Below are 17,325 nucleotides of genomic sequence, written 5' to 3' on the forward strand. Positions count from 1 at the left end.
GAGCTGGCGGTAGAGGACATAATTGATGATAATGGTTCTCCCTGCAAGAGAGAATAAGTAGAGAACAATAAATTATTTTATGTACATTTTATTTGCAAAGTTAAGTCCTATGGTTATTGTACAGGTTTTCCAGTCCTTTTCTTCTGGGGGAGGTTTGTGGGCTATAGAGTATCCCCGGGAAGGAAACAATAGTTGTATGGTCCCACGAAGGAGCTCGTTTTTTATTATCCGACACCCCGGTTTTGGGGTGAGGGATTTTGGTGCTCGGGGTGGCCGTACTTGGCGCTGGATGGGCAAAGGCTGTGTCTGGACTCTAGTCAGGGCGACGTCGGGGCGATTCGAGGTTTCGCGGGTTGCCTTAGGGAAAGTCTCGTGACCTTTTTTAAAGGGGGAAGCGCGAAAGGGCCCGGTAAAGGAGGGTCTTCGTATAGGTAGTCCGCAGCGTCGGGCAGTGGAGCTCGGTCAAAAATCGAGAGGTCAAACTCTCCGAAAGCGTAGTACTCTCTTTTTAGACGCTTCAAATATGCTCTCCATTCACCCTTGTACCGTCCCATGGTTCTGTTAAAAGTATGGAAGCCATGTCAACCTCTTGGTTTAGTGAATCGCGAATGAGAAACTTCCCGGAATATATTAATATATATATATGTATATTCTATAATTAATAATTTTAATTTTTGTTGTAAGAAGATTCGAAGTGTAACGAGGTGAGGCAGTGTTTTTGGCAATTGGAGATTGAATGTGAACGGTAACGTAGTTTTGACTGATCAAGCACGGTGCCGTAAGAAAAGGATAAGAGAGAGAGAGGGATTTATAACAATATCGTGCCTCAGACAGGCCAAACACGATACTGAATAGGCAGATGAGCGAATGAAGGAATTTGTAATAGTAGCCTCCCTCAGACAGGCCAAGCACGATACCGTATATGAAGGATGAGAGAATGAAATAATGAAAGTGAGTGTGGAAGAAATGAGAAGATCCAGTAGTTTTGCTGAGTTCGGATATAATTTTCGATCCTTTTTACTATAATACTTACAGTGGTGTATAAGATTTAGCACAGAGTCTTTCGGTACGAGCTGCTGATAAAAGTAGTTTTCGGTTAGATTACCAGATTAAGACTAGATTTGCATCAAATTTCGCTCGCTTATATATCGTTGGTTTGGTGATGGTGCGGTGAAGGGATTGTCAAATTCGAATAAATTAGGGTAATAAATTGTGGAGAAAATCTGTCAATTATTTCTGAAATTGTTAATACTATTATTTTGAAAAATTATCTGTAGTATGTTATTTTAGGTTGCTATCAATATTTTTTTGTCACCTTGTTCCTGTCTTTATTAATGTCGGAGTTATTAATCAACCTTTTTTCTTTATAGGGATTTATAAGGCTTTTCGTAGCGCATGCCGTTTCCGCGTAATTAATAACATGTTCGAAATTCGTGCCTGAATCGCAAGATTTCATTTATTACATAAAGATCTGGAAAAAGGCGAACTTGTTATTTGGAGCGTACTCTTATATGAATATTATTAGGTAAAGAAAGAATCTAACTAAATTAATCTATTGTTTAATTAATACATGCCATTGTTTTAACTTATGTGTCCTTATTCAAAACTGTATTTTGATAGCAATTGTGTGAGTTAAATTTGACTCCAGGATTTATCCTTATTTTTAACATCCCCTTCTTAATCGGTGTAATTATAATTATAATAGTAATAATAATACTAGATTGATTTGAATATGCGAGCATGTCACGCTTGCGCCGCGTGGACGACGTGTGGGCCGCGCCGCGCGCGTGATTGCGCGCACGCGCCCGATCAGCTGATCGCGAAAATGAATTTAATGTCTTTAATATTTTATATGCGCACAACACGATTGATCGGTAGATGTTGAGTCTTTTTTTTTTTCGTTCTTTCCTTGCACGCAGCCTGAGTGGCGCGACTGGGGAGGAGAATTTCACGGGCGGCCTGAAAAGAAAAGAATTTTTCTGCGCCGGACGTAACACAAATGTAACAGAAAATAATATAAGTAATAATAATAATACATCTGAAAGCTCAATACCTAATGGTGTTATAGAGATTCTAAATATTGTTAGCGATGATTAAATAACATCATCAATTGAAACTAAATCTAATAATGATTTTAATAATAATAATCAAGAAAACAATACCACATCCCAAATAGTACTGGATGTTCCAAGGATGTCCATTTTAAGTCCAATTCAGGTCCGCATGTCCATGGACATAAAATGGACATTCATAGAATATCCATTATTGGAATTAAAACGGATGTTCTATTCAGAACGTCCTATGCTCGATATCTGATTTATGTCCGCACTTGGATCTTACTTTTATATAATTTATTTTTATTATTTTTATTATGTAATCTAAAAGAAATATTGTAAATTATATATATATATATATATTATTTACAATATTTCTAGTTAATATTAATTTATAAATAATAATAAATTATATTATTTTTAATTTTCAAAAGGTTTGTTTTAATTGTTCTACTTTTAGATATAATATGAAATAATATGAAATAATACGTATTATTTTTTTATTTATTATTAACATTATTGATTATTGGTATTTTTTTAAATGTTTGTTATAATCTATTATTGTTTCTTTTTCGTTTTTTATCGTTTCGTTTTTTTAATTTTCGTTTCTTTGTTTTTCTTTTTTGTTTTTTTTTTTGTTTCTTTTTTCGACCAAAAGAGGAACATAGCAATTGGTCTAAGTCAAGCGCTGTTTCTGTCTAACCAGTAGCATAATGGGCACTAGACAAAGAAAGAAATTGACCCGGACCATGTCTCCTCTTTGTCTTACTGCCAGACACTTTTCAAGTTCTGAATAGAACATCCGTTTTAATTCCAATAATGGACGTACTATAAATGTCCATTTTATATCCATGGACATGCGGACCTGAATTGGACTTAAAATGGACGTCCTTGGAACATCCAGTGCTATTTGGGATGAAACTTCACAGTCTCATTCAAATGAAGATCTGTCAACGAAACTTCCCCATCACAACGTGCCACCTCTGGATATTCAAAATGTACAAGTTCCACATTCAGAAGACTCTTCTTCAGTAAAAACAGTTAAGAAATATTTCTGTCCGTATTGTAAAAAATTACAGACAAAATTTGCTAGACATCTTGAATTAAAACATTCAACAGAAACTGACATTTAGAAGTTTATACAAATTCAGAAGTTTATACAAAACCTAAATATAAAAAAACCATTGATGATTATATTTGTTGTACAAATTGCAAAGATTTTTATTCGAAGCTTACGATACGTCTTCACTATAGCAAATGTAAAGCATAAGAAAGACGTGAAATTACTGTTATATGTAAACGTATGACAGGTTATATTCATGCTTCTGCTAGTGAAGTTCTTCGTAAAATTATATTCCCTGTTCTAAGAGATGATGAAGTTGATGCATTAAATATGAGGAATTATTAATATAATTTGGCAATAAACTCTGTAAAAAATACACAAGTACTCATTAACATGACATGATAAGAATTAATTTAAGATTACTTGGTCGTTACAAACTTGCGATTAAACATATTAATAAAGACATAAATGATTTTCAACTGATTTTTTAACCTCAAAATTTTAATGCTGCTCTTAATGCATTAAGAGTAGTTGCTAAATAGGATACATTTATAATATGTTTAAAACACCTGCGGTGCTACTGCACTCACTACTCTAAAAAAAGTGTGCTGCTACATTACTAGCCAAATATATAAAGAAACGAGATTATAAGAAGAAACAGGTTGTTGATGATTTTCTTATTTTGTGGCATGAGGAAGTTCCAACTCTAATAAATAAAAAAGCTATTGAAAATCAAATAAGATAAAAAAGAAATTCTTCCATTAAAACAAGACATTAAATTATTGTATAAATACTTAAAAGACAAGTGTAAAAATTCTATGCAAATTCTAAAAGAAAATTTTAATTATGTTATATTTGACAATTATTAAATATCGTAAAAATACTGGAGCAAAATTTAATAATAAATGTTGCCGCCACCAATGATCTATTGACTATTCTATAATATGAAAATTGTCTACGATGTTAATTAAGCAACGAAACCTTTTCCCTGTTCCTTGTTTCTTCATCTTTTAGCAACACTGTTATTCAATTTTGAAAACATTCTATTACATTCTCTGACTTGATTCTCTGCAGCTTGAATATTAATAGCAATTAAATTATAATTTCATTATTTGAGATATTGATATTCAACCGCTAAGCTAATCAGTAGTATTTTGGAGATCGGGAAATACAGCAGTGGCGATGAGGATTAAGGAATTTATTTATTAATTATATCTGTTGTACCCCTCGTTGTGAGTACGATTTTGGGATCGCTGCCAGAGATCTCGCGAGGAAGGTATTTCGTCATATACACCGTTATTTGTCTCGAACACTTTTATTCTTGTATTCAGTTACAATAGTTAGATCGCGACCCCGCAAGGCAGAGTGTCGCGTCTATGAACTTGTTGTCCACGACCCCGCAACGCAGAGTGTCGTGGTTGTATATTTAGTATAAGTTATCTCGGCGATACACGACCCCGCAAAGCAGAGTGTCGTGTGTAGTCTTAGTTTGTCTACTTCGGATTGACCCGATCCTCACCTTCTTTCGCCGGTTTATATATCCGATAATTCGGTAGTTGAATCGAAAGAAGGGGAGGATTGCGTGAGGGCGTAAATCGGTCAGTATTCCAAATTATTGCTTAGACAGCAAGTGCTGTCTAAGGAGCATTGCGCTAATTGTCGAGCGGATTGCGCGAAACCTCGCGCGATGCGCTCGATGCTGACTGCAGCTGACCGACTTACGTCATCGTGTTACTGACACCTTATCGTTATGAGTGTGTCACTCATAACATATCGTCTACAATTATGGATGTTTTCAAAGAAGCATTGATGGCTTTTGTTCATCAACAACAACAGCAACAGCAGCTGTTTATTCAATAGCAAAGGAGCAAAAACGACAACAAGAGGATTTCATGAATCAGATTTCCGCTCTTCAGGTAACATCCAATGGCGCGCCGCAAAGGGAAATCAAAATGGAGTCATTGGCCAGCTCTATCACTGAATTCATTTATGATTGTGAGAATGGACTAACTTTCGACGCATGGTTTGTTCGTTACGAAAGACTATTTCAGGTAGATGTTAAAGATTTAGATGACGCTGCAAGAGTAAGACTTTTATTAAGAATATTAAACACTCAATCACATAAGCAGTATATAGATTTTATTCTTCCTAACGAATACAAAGATTTCGATTTCGAAACTACAGTTCAAAATCTTTCACACATGTTTGGAAAGAAAATATCTTTGTTACATCAAAGATTTAATTTCATGAACATTACGAAATCGCCAAGTCAAGATTTCTTAGCTTACGCTGCTTTAATTAATAAGCATTGCGAAGAATTAAAAATCTCAACCATAACTGTTGATCAATTTAAATGTTTAATTTTGGCATGTAGTTTACGATCTCCGTCGGATGCTGATATTTGCACAAAGCTGCTCAATCTTATCGAAACAAGACCAGACACTCTTACGATAGAGGATCTTGCGATAGAATGTCAGAGATTGGTAAATCTCAAACACGACACTACTTTGATTCAAAATCAAAAATTGGACACTCCAGGTACCGTTGCATTGGTTAAAACTAAACAACGACGCAAACCAAGGTCAGTTCACAAAGGTTTAACAAGAATTCTCAAGGTAAGAAATTCGATAAGAATTCTTTACCTGATAAAAATTCTGTACCATCTACGCCTTGCTGGTTTTGCGGAAATTTACATTTTTCAAAGGACTGCACTTATAAAAATTATTAATGTCAAAAACGTAATTCTTTCGGACATAAAGATAGATATTGTGCGTCCAGCAAAAGTTAAAACTAAAACAAACGAAACAAGTCAAAATGTTAAAACAATACAAGTCAATCAAATTTCATCTAATAATAGATGTAAATTCATTGATATTTTGATCAATAATAAATCTATTAATTGCAACTTGATACCGGTCCAGATATTACAATAATTTCTCAAAATAATTGGTTTAATTAGAAAATCCCAAGGAGAACTTACTTTTCATATTGCACAATGCATCCGGTAATTAAATCAAATTCATAAAAGAATTTAATTGTTTAGCAACCTTGCAAGACGTATCCAAAGAATTTAAATGTTTTGTCACGTCGAACTCAGACCTGAATATTATTGATCTTGACTGGATAACAGCCTTCAATTTATGGAATTCAACCATTTAATAATTTTTGCTATCAAATTAATTCTCCAAAAACTTCTTCCACATTTGATTTAACAAATTTTAAGGAGAAGTTTTCAAATGTTTCCTCAAATAAATTGGGAAGATGTATGTTTGCACTTGTCCAAATAGCATGATTATTTTCCGGAATCAGCTGTTCGACGTATGGGGAAAATAAAAACAGAACGAATGCCTTTTACTTTACACATTAACCAACAATTTTTATTCCTGCTCTCAAATTGATTTTGCACAATAAACAATATATATATTATCACATAATGTTCTCTCTCTCTCTCTCCCTCCCCCCTCTCTCTCCTCCCTCCCTCCCTCCCTCCCTCTTTCCCTCCCTCCCTCCCTCCTGTACATACGTATATACATGTAAATATAAGTACATACACAATAAGTATTACACAATATTATTCCCTTCTCTTCCTCTCTCTCTCTCTCTCTCTCTTTCTTTCTCAATTTGACAATAACGCTTTTTCTAGCGTACATAATTAATTATAATTTATTTATATATGTAACAAAGTTTATTTTATTTTCATTTTTTTTTACTCTTTCTTCTTATTTTTCTTTTGGTGATTATTTTTTCCTTTGGTGAACGAAGGCCGGCGGTATGTTTAATTAATTGTCGCGTTTTCGGAAAAGTCTATGTTCCCCTCGCAGATGATCTTTTTCTCTCTCTCTTTTTACTCACCCAACTATTCTTCCTCTAGTTCTACTTCAAGTAAAGTATTTCTTTCTCTTTTTTTTAATAACTAAAAATAAAACATGACATAAAGTACTGACTTATCTCAGAATACTTATTTTCTTTAAAAAATGAAAGTGTAATATACTTATCTAATTCTACAACACAGTACGTTAACCAATCTCCAAATTGGGCACAGCCGTATTTTCCTTTGCAATATAATACGCGTACAGAAACACAAATAATTCACCATTAACCTCGCGCACGTCATTAACCACGAACTGTCGCATTATCGCCGTGAAACTCGTCGCGGATTCGATCGTCAATCACTTACGGGAAAGCAATGACAAAACGTGCACTTCTCGGATCTACACGACTTTTCTTATAAGAGATTATTATTATTAATCGTACGATTTATAGGCATATTACTTAATATTTATTTATTTTTTACTCTCGCAAAGCGAATAACAGCGACTTATCATCGTATCAATATATAGTATAAATCAACACTTTATAAGAGACCTTACACAGGTAAATTTTAATGCCCTCTAGTGTTGAATTCATGTACTGGACATCAACGACAATGACGTATCTTAAATGAAAAATTTTAAATTCGGTCTTTGCGTCAAAATATCTCCACTCGTATAGGACACGTAGAGTAAAAATAAAAACAGTTTTTTTATACAAATCAAACCCAAACTTTCGATTGAGCCTAGTTAGAACTCGATCGGTTCAGTCATTATTGGATAATCTCAGGTGCTCGCAAGTCGCGTACTCGCGTATAATACACGGGGCGGTCTCGCGCTGCTCGTTCACTTGGCGCGAGACACTACCGTGTCTCTTGATAATAATATCAAAGTAATTGTATAATATAATATACATACCAAATTGAGTTTGGTCATCCTTTTCATTTTGTGGATTTATTGTATTTATTGTATTCATTTTAGAATTTCAGTTCCTAGAATTCAAGTTATTTATTAATAAGCAGCAGAAAATAAAGACCTAAGACCCGTGACAAGGTATTCGTATCAATAATAGTTTATAATAATTAAAACTTTAGAGTAAAAATCATACATTTTGGTCTATATCTAGACCATCTTCAGTGTGATAAAGTTAGATGTTCGTATAATAAAAATTTACATAATAAAAACAGTGTAATAATATTTTAAACGCAAGGAAGATACGCATTATAAATAAACTCAAGTAGTCACATAGCATGAGTTATTTATATTACTAGAACACAACATTGTGCGCGCTTCGCGCGCGCCACTTACCATTTTTATATTGAACATTGCACTTATTCTTTTTCTGTAATGTTACTCTCACACACTTTATCATATTTAATGCTCTTCTCTATCTCACGCTCCCTCACTTTTCCTCTCCCCCTCTCTAAATTATTAATTATATTATTAATTATATTAATTATATTATTTTCATATTGTTCAATATTACTCTTACACACTTTACTTTCTTATTTAATCCTCTTCTTTATCTCTCACGCTCTCTCACTCTTCGCCCCCCCCCTTCTCTCTCTCTCTCTCTCTCTCTCTCTCTCTCTCTCTCCCCCTCTTCTCTCTCTCTTTCTTTTTTTCTCTCTCTCTCTCTCTCTTTCCTTCTACCTATCACTTAATTCTTGCAATTTTTTTAAACTTCTTATTTTTTATAAATATCTATATATACACTGGCGCAAAAGAAAACGAGACAAAAATTTTGACCGATTTTTAAGCAATCTTCAAAGTGGTGCAACTTTGCAAAAAATCATCTAAATTACTTCTTTTTAAATAAAGGGCAAAGACTCTACTTTGAGAATCCCTAGGCGAAAGTTTGATTTGTTAAGTGCGAATCTTTTGTATCGCATGAAAACCAAACATGTATTTTTTAATTGAAAAAAGTAAAAGTTTAGTATCATTTTTCACAAGTTTCTCGTTAAAATCTGGCTAATATTAATCCAGATTCTTAAAGTTCATTCTTTTCTAAGCAATTTAAAAAAAAATACATGTTTGGTTTTCATGCGATACAAAAGATTCGCACTTAACAAATCAAACTTTCGCCTAGGGATTCTCAAAGTAGAGTCTTTGCCCTTTATTTAAAAAGAAGTACATGTAATTTAGATGATTTTTTGCAAAGTTGCACCACTTTGAAGATTGCTTAAAAATCGGTCAAAATTTTTCAATACGATAAAGTATGAGAGAGAGAGAGAGAGAGAGAGAGAGAGAGAGAGAGAGAGAGAGAAGCGTTTATTAAGCGTTCTAGGGCAAGCCTCTAAGAACGTACCAGACAGCGAATACAGAGTAAAAGTTGAGCTATGACAAATAGTAAAGACAGAATAACAAAATAATGAGGTAATAAATAACGAGAATAACGAGAACAATGAGAACAATGTACATACGGATTATACGGAGACAATTCGAAAAGATAGTAAATAGTAAATAGTAAATAGTAAATAGGTCCAAGCGCATGGACTGAGCAATATATCGGCGCATAGGAATAAAGTAATAGGCATATGAGACGCAGAGCCGGGGCGGGAGGTGCAACGCAGGACAAATAGCGCAGAAGAAAGTACGAGTCAGACACATCAAAAAGAAAAATAATACCGTATAGCGTACGCAAGTGGAAATAGTAGAACAGAACAGTCGGCGATGGTCGCTACTCATACGGACTCCCGCCGTCGCAGATGATCGAAGAATTTGCGTTTGAAGGATCCCTGCGAGTCCGAGTCCCGGATGGTAGGTGGGAGGGAATTCCAGAGAGAGAGAGAGAGAGAGAGAGAGAGAGAGAGAGAGAGAGAGAGAGAGAGAGAGAGAGAGACGGAGAAGTGAGAAAGCTTAATTCTTGATAACATTAAGTATTTTATTTCTATAAACAATAATATATATATATAATTTTTGAAAATAATTTTTAAATTTTTTCTTTGAAATGTTTTTTGCTCTTCTTCCTTTTTTTTACAACATGAAGCTTGTTTTGTCAAAATTTCGAATTTTTAATATGACTTAGTTGCGTTTTTACTTTTATCATATATAAATGTTTTTTTCAAGGTTAAAGAAAATAAGCATTATATTTAAAAAAGAAAGAAAGAAATAAAGGGAGTAGAAAGTAAGAGTAGAAAGAAAGAAATATTAAAAAGGTATATCTAAAAATAGAAATAAAGAAGGTACATAATAATTAATGATCAGGTGTAGAAAATCAATGTATCGTTTGGTTGTAATTAACATTGACTCCAAACGGGTAGATATATTGATTTTCTTATAGCTGTCTCAAAATCAATTAAAACAGCTGATATGGACGTAAAACCATATATACACTGCAAAAAAATGCAATGTATCCAATAAGATATGTAGTTGAGGACGCCTACTCACTGCAATACTATATGTTTTTGCAGTATCAACATTGTACTTGTAGTAACAGTAAATATTGTATTGAGTATTTTATGTAGTTGGCAGCCCACAATTACATATGTTGTTGATTGTATTATTTTTTTTTCTACGTGTATTTTTTCGTGTGTGCATGCGCGCGCGCAGGCGCGCGTGTGTGTGTAAAATTATGTAAATTTATAAATAATTATTGGACATATTATATAAAAACATGTTTTATTAAAAATTATTTACTTAATTCTTTAACTTTTTTTAAATAAATACATACATACATACATACATACATACATGTGTGTGTGTGTGTGTGTGTGTCTGTGTGTGTGTGTTTATAAAAAACAAAAATTAAAATTATTAAGTAAATAATAATTTTTAATAAAATATGTTTTTATATAATATTACGTAATAATTTATAAAATTATACTTACACGTTTTTTATTCAAAATTACAAAAGATAAAGGATAGATTAAAGAAAGGAAGAGATAAAGAAGAGAGAAAGAGAAAAAGGAAAAGAGAGAGATGATTCAAGAATGCGTAATTCTTTTAAATTAATAAAGATTAAGACATTTTCATAAAAAAACAGAGAGAGAAAAAAGGAAGAAAGACGAAAAAAGTATATAATAAATGTTTAAAAAGCTGTTGCGTTATTTTTTTATGCCTTATTTTTTTATAAAATAACATGTTATGTTATGAACATATATATGTTATGTACGTAAAAACATAGATATCATATATACATGCATATGTATATGTACATTTATATATATATATATATATATATATATATACATATATACAGAGTGTTTGGTAAAGATTTATGCAATCTTTATAAACAGGTAGAGCACATTAAACTGGACAGAAAAGTTCTTTAGCATTTTGCAATTTTTGGAATAGTTAATAAGTTCTTGATTACACAGGCACACAAAAAAGTGGTTGGTTCGGCAGACAAAACTAATTAATCCTTATGTATTTTAACTTGCTGAATTCAAATCCAAGATCAGAATTGCTTATTTTTTCTTAATTTCAAAAAGAAACACCACTTTTTTGTGTACCTGTGTAATCAATAACTCGTTAACTATTGCAAAAATGGAAAAACGGTAAAGGACTTTTCTGTTCAGTTTAATGCGCTCTACCTGTTTATAAAGATTGCATAAATCTTTACCAAACATCCTGTATAGAGATATTTATAAAAAATAAAGTTTAAAAAAATTTAAATAAATAATATTTTTTAATAAAATCTATTTTTATATAATATTATAAAAAGGTACATAATATTAATGATCATTAAGTCGAATCAGGTATAGAAAATTAATATATCGTTTGGTTGTAATTAACGTTGACTCCAAACGGATAGATATATTGATTTTCTTATAGCTGTCTCAAAATCCAATGTACTTCATGATTTGTTTCCATGTTCCTTTGTTTTCTATTTTACTATGTCTTCTATAAATTCCCATTATATTGGAGTTTATTTTTATTTTTTAAATTGATTTTAATACCTAAAATATCCAGATTATTTAAAATGTTTTTTTCCATTAGTAATATGTAATGTATCGGCTTTTATATCTTTATAAAAATTGCAACTCCTCCTGCACAACCATCACCTAATCTATAATTATTATATAGATTAGGTGATTTCTTTCTTTCTTTTCTCGCCTTTCTTTCTCTTTCTTCCTCCGTTTTTATAAGAAAATGTCTTAATCTTTACTAATTTAAAAGAATTATGCTTTCTTGAATCTTCCCTCTCTTTTCCTATTCTTCTTTCTTTTCTTTATTATTTTCCCTTTCTTCAATCTATCCTTTATCATCTATCCTTCTGCAATTTTGAATAAAAAACGTGTAAGTGTAATTTTATACATAACTATATAATATTATATAAAAACATATTTTATTAAAAATTATTATTTACTTAATTATTTAACTTTTTGTAAATAAATACATACATACATACATGTGTGTATTACATAAAAACATGTTTTCATATAATATTATGTGCAATAATTATTTATAAATTTACATAATTTTACACACACGCGCGCGCCCGCGTGCGCGCACGCACACATAAAAAAATACACAGAAAAAAAATCAATAACATATGTAATTGTGGGCTGCCAACTACATAAAATACTCAATACAATATTTACTGTTAACGCAAGTACAATGTTGATACTGCAATAACATATAGTATTGTATTAAGTAGGCAGTCCTCAACTACATAATATTTTATTGGATACATTACATTTTTTGCAGTGAATATGGTTTTACGTCCATACGTCAGCTGTATTAATTGATTTTGAAACAGCTATAAGAAAATCAATATATCTACCAGTTTGAAGTCAATGTTAATTACAACCAATACCAAACGATATATTGATTTTCTACACCTGACTCATTAATATTATGTACATTTTTTATTTCTATTTTCTGTATATATTAATTAATTATTAATTAAAAGTCAATTAAATAATTTAATATTAACATTAAAATTAAAATTGCCTTATATTTATATTTTTTTATTAAATAAAAATAATAATAAATATATTTTATTAATATTATATATATATTATTAATAATTATAATATATAATAATTATATTATTATTATTATATATTATTTTAGGATAACTCCGGTATATACGCCGCACCTAACGAAAATTTAATTTATCAAGTATTATTTACTATTTAAGGGAAATTAACTATACCAATAAAAACTTCATACTATCTACCACTACAAAAAAAATAGAAATACGTGATATTTATTTTCTAATACTTGAAAAAAAAAACTTTAAAAAATCCTTGCATTTTTACCATATATCAAAAAAGGGTGCGATATATGGCCATTTATGTATGAGATATACAGCACGTTGATAATAATTTTCAAATAATGCTTATAAATAAGACATAAAATGACATAATAACTTATAAAATGTGTTTAAAAAGTTTATTAGAAGATAGTGACATTTAACGAGATTTTCTAAAGGTAAATAATCCTTTATTACTATAATAATTATTTGATTATTGAAGAAGTTATGATGGAAGATTATTGATGGAAGATTTGTTGATAAGAACTTGGTCGGTCACGGAAAACATGTCATCATCGAAAATAATTCCAAGATAGCCTTAACCTTAAAAATTATTCTTTTATATTACAGTTTATGTATTTTACTTGCACAGAGAAGGGGAATGTTTTCAATAATCCAGCGAATGTCAAGAACAAAGTTGAAATATTAAAGAAACCCACACAGAACATAATATGTATTACATATCTAATGGATATCCTCAACAGATATTAGGGATATCCATGAATATATAAGAAATATCCATTAGACATGTTATAAATATCCAGATGTCCGCAATATGCAATCTAATAAATATCCATAGGATATATAGATCAATATCCAGTCGACATCTATAGAATATCCAGTGGATATCTACATAAATATCCACTAGATAGTGCTATGGATGTCGATTGGATATTGATCTATATATCCCATGGATATTTACTAGATCTTATATTGCGGACATTTGGATATTTATAGCATGTCTAATGGATATTTTCTATATATTCATGGATATCCTTAATATCTGTCAAGGATATCCATTAGATATGTAATATATATCACGTTGTGTGTGGGAGGATGTCATAAAAATCATCAAAAGTGGGTAAGGCCCGTCGAGCATGCTCTGAGAGGTTCTGTAGTTACCACAGAAGCACCCTCGTCGCTGGGAAAGTCTAATTTTAGACTTGTTTCTTGCACTGCGGGTGATCCTTATATAGCGTGGTTGTTGCATCTTACTTCCAAGTTGCACGCCGCTCTATCGGCGACGCCGCGTACTACTCGGCTGGCGAGTGCGCGGCGACCGAATATCTAATGGATATCTTTAGTAGTTGTTTAGTGGACGTGGATATGTGGACAACACGTAAATATCTAATGGATATCCTTGGTAGCTATTTAGTGGGCGTGGATATGTGGACAACGCGTGGATATCTAATAGATATCCTTGGTAGCTGTTTGGTGGACGTGGATATGTGGACAACGCATGGATATCTAATGGATAGCTGTTTGGTGGACATAGATATGTAGATAATGTGTGCATATCCATTAGATATCCCTGCTAGTTATTCAGAAGATATAGATATTTAAGACATCTATTAGATGTCTACTAGTTATCCATAGTAGATATGGACATCATATAGATATGTAGATATTTATTAGATATCTATTAGATATTTTGTTCTGTATGGGAAACTGAGGCATGTACATTCAGACGAGCATTGCGGAAGTTATAATCATTTGAAATATGCAAAATTTTTTCCACATTTTTAGAGTACCGCTTTTTTGGGGAGTCAGTATCATTTTTGCACATGGTTCAGACAGTTTACCTCTGCTTTTTATTCTATCATCAAAGAGCTCACCACCTTCCATTAATTCGAAAATGATGTTCATGGCTTCAGTCATGTCATAGATGTCAACCAAATAAATCATACAGGGCTAAAACAAAAATACAAAACTAAAAAAATACAAAACTCCATTGACATTCAAACTACAGCGACAATAGAGAGACACCGCAATGCTCGCCTGAACTTACATGCTTCTCATGAACTCAGCTTCCTTAATATTTCAACTTTGTTTTTGACATTTGCTGGATTATTAAAAACATTCCCATTCTCCGTGCTAAAATTATTCTTTTGTATAATTTAAATAGCAAACTTTTCAGAACCATCCTTCGTAAATAGCAGTCTACATAAACTGTAATTAAAAAGAATAATTTCTAAAGCTAAGGCTATCTTGGAATTATTTTCGATGATGACACGTTTTCCATGACAGACCAAGTTCTCATCAATCTTCCATCAATAATCTTCCGTCACAACTTCTTTAATAATCAGATTATTATTATAGTAATAAAAGATTACTTACTTTTGGAAAAAGTATATAATAACCTAGCGCGGCACACACGTTACATGTACATAACATATGATCCCCGCGCTGACAACTCTCGCAGCACGAAGTGAGCTAAGCGAGAGAACCAATCAGATCATCGCGGAAAAGAGTCAACAATAATTCGAGACTTTCGAGAAGACTTTGAGAGATGCGAGTATCGATTTAACATGCCTTTTTTTAGAAAGGATTAAATAATAACCTATTACTATTATGACGAATTGTAATAATCAAATATCGGAAATAAGTAATAAAATTTTTTCAAATGCAAAATGTTAAATTACTGCTAATTATTGCTTATTTCAAATGTTTGGTGCTTACAATAAAATACAATTTTTTTATTGGTTGTCTGACTAAAGTGAATTTTTTTATTTTCATGACAGTAATGAGAAATTAATTTTGCATTTTGTATAATTTTTAATATGTTTTCTTTGCAGTACGGAACCAAAGATGTCAATGCCATCTCGGGACCAGAAAGCACGCCCAATTCTTCTAATTCAGAAGGTAAGACTTATTGCGAAGGTAAGCGATTGAAATAAGCAATAATTAGCAGTAATTTAACATTTTGCATTTGAAAAAATTTTATTACTTATTTCCGATAATTGATTATTGAAATTTTATTTATCAAGGTAAAAACAGTACTATAAATTAACTTACTTCTGAGGATATCTCTTGCCAATTTCCATTCTCCGTCAGAGCGACCTGTTACATATTAGTAAATACACAGCACTCAACCGGTTAATACTTTCATGAAACAGAAAAAAGATAAGTACTTGATAATAAAATTAAAAATTTTAATGCAACTCTGAATGATGTTACTTTATTTTTGCTTCAGCATATCAGATGTCTGTTTTAAGTTGCATCACATTGTGAGAGTGAAATTTATTTTTTCTTTGTGTTATAGGTAATTATTTTGTTCACACAAAATGTACACACTCAACATTACGTGTTTTGTACCTTCTCAATTTGCCGTTCTGATTGCTGTAAGGTAAATCAAATAAAAATCATGCTTTAGTAGAAATCACAATAATTACAAAAGTTATCCTAAAGTTATCTCATGCTTTAGTAGAAATCACAATAATTACAAAAGTTATCCTAAAGTTATCCTATTATATTAAATTTCAACTTACTTTTCTTTTTCTTGCTTCTTTTTGTGTATTTCCGTCTCTCAAATCAAACTGTCAAAAACTGTCAACTATAAACTGTCAAACTTCACACACGAACGAAGCGAGTCAAGCGCGAGACAGCCAATCGCGATCGGAATAAAGAGGCAACAATGCAATCGCGATTAGCAGGCAACTTTAGGGTTACATGGCTATTTTATAAGAGGATTACGTAATTATTTATAAAATTATACTTACACGTTTTTTATTCAAAATTACAAAAGATAAAAGATAGATCAAAGAAAGGAAGAGATAAAGAAGAGAGAGAGGGAAAAAGGAAAAGAGAGAGATGATTCAAGAATGCATAATTCTTTTAAATTAATAAAGATTAAGACATTTTCATAAAAAAACGGAGAGAGAAAAAAGGAAGAAAGACAAAAAAAGTATATAATAATTGTTTAAAAAGCTGTTGCGTTATTTTTTATGCCTTATTTTTTTATAAAATAGCATGTTATGTTATGTTATGAACATATATATGTTATGTACGTAAAAACATAGATATCATATATACATGCATATGTATATGTACATTTATACATATATATATATATATATACAGGGTGTTTGGAAAAGATTTATGCAATCTTTATAAACAGGTAGAGCACATTAAACTGAACAGAAAAGTTCTTTAGCATTTTGCAATTTTTGCAATAGTTAATAAGTTGTTGATTACACAGGCACACAAAAAAGTGGTTGGTTCGGCAAACAAAACTAATTAATCTTTATGTATTTTAACTCGCTGAATTCAAATCCAAGATCAGAATTGCTTATTTTTTCCTAATTTCAAAAAGAAACACCACTTTTTTGTGTACCTGTGTAATCAATAACTCGTTAACTATTGCAAAAATGGAAAAACGGTAAAGGACTTTTCTGTTCAGTTTAATGCGCTCTACCT

Source organism: Monomorium pharaonis, chromosome 9 (genome assembly GCF_013373865.1).
Source record: "Monomorium pharaonis isolate MP-MQ-018 chromosome 9, ASM1337386v2, whole genome shotgun sequence".
NCBI classification, from domain to species: domain Eukaryota; kingdom Metazoa; phylum Arthropoda; class Insecta; order Hymenoptera; family Formicidae; genus Monomorium; species Monomorium pharaonis.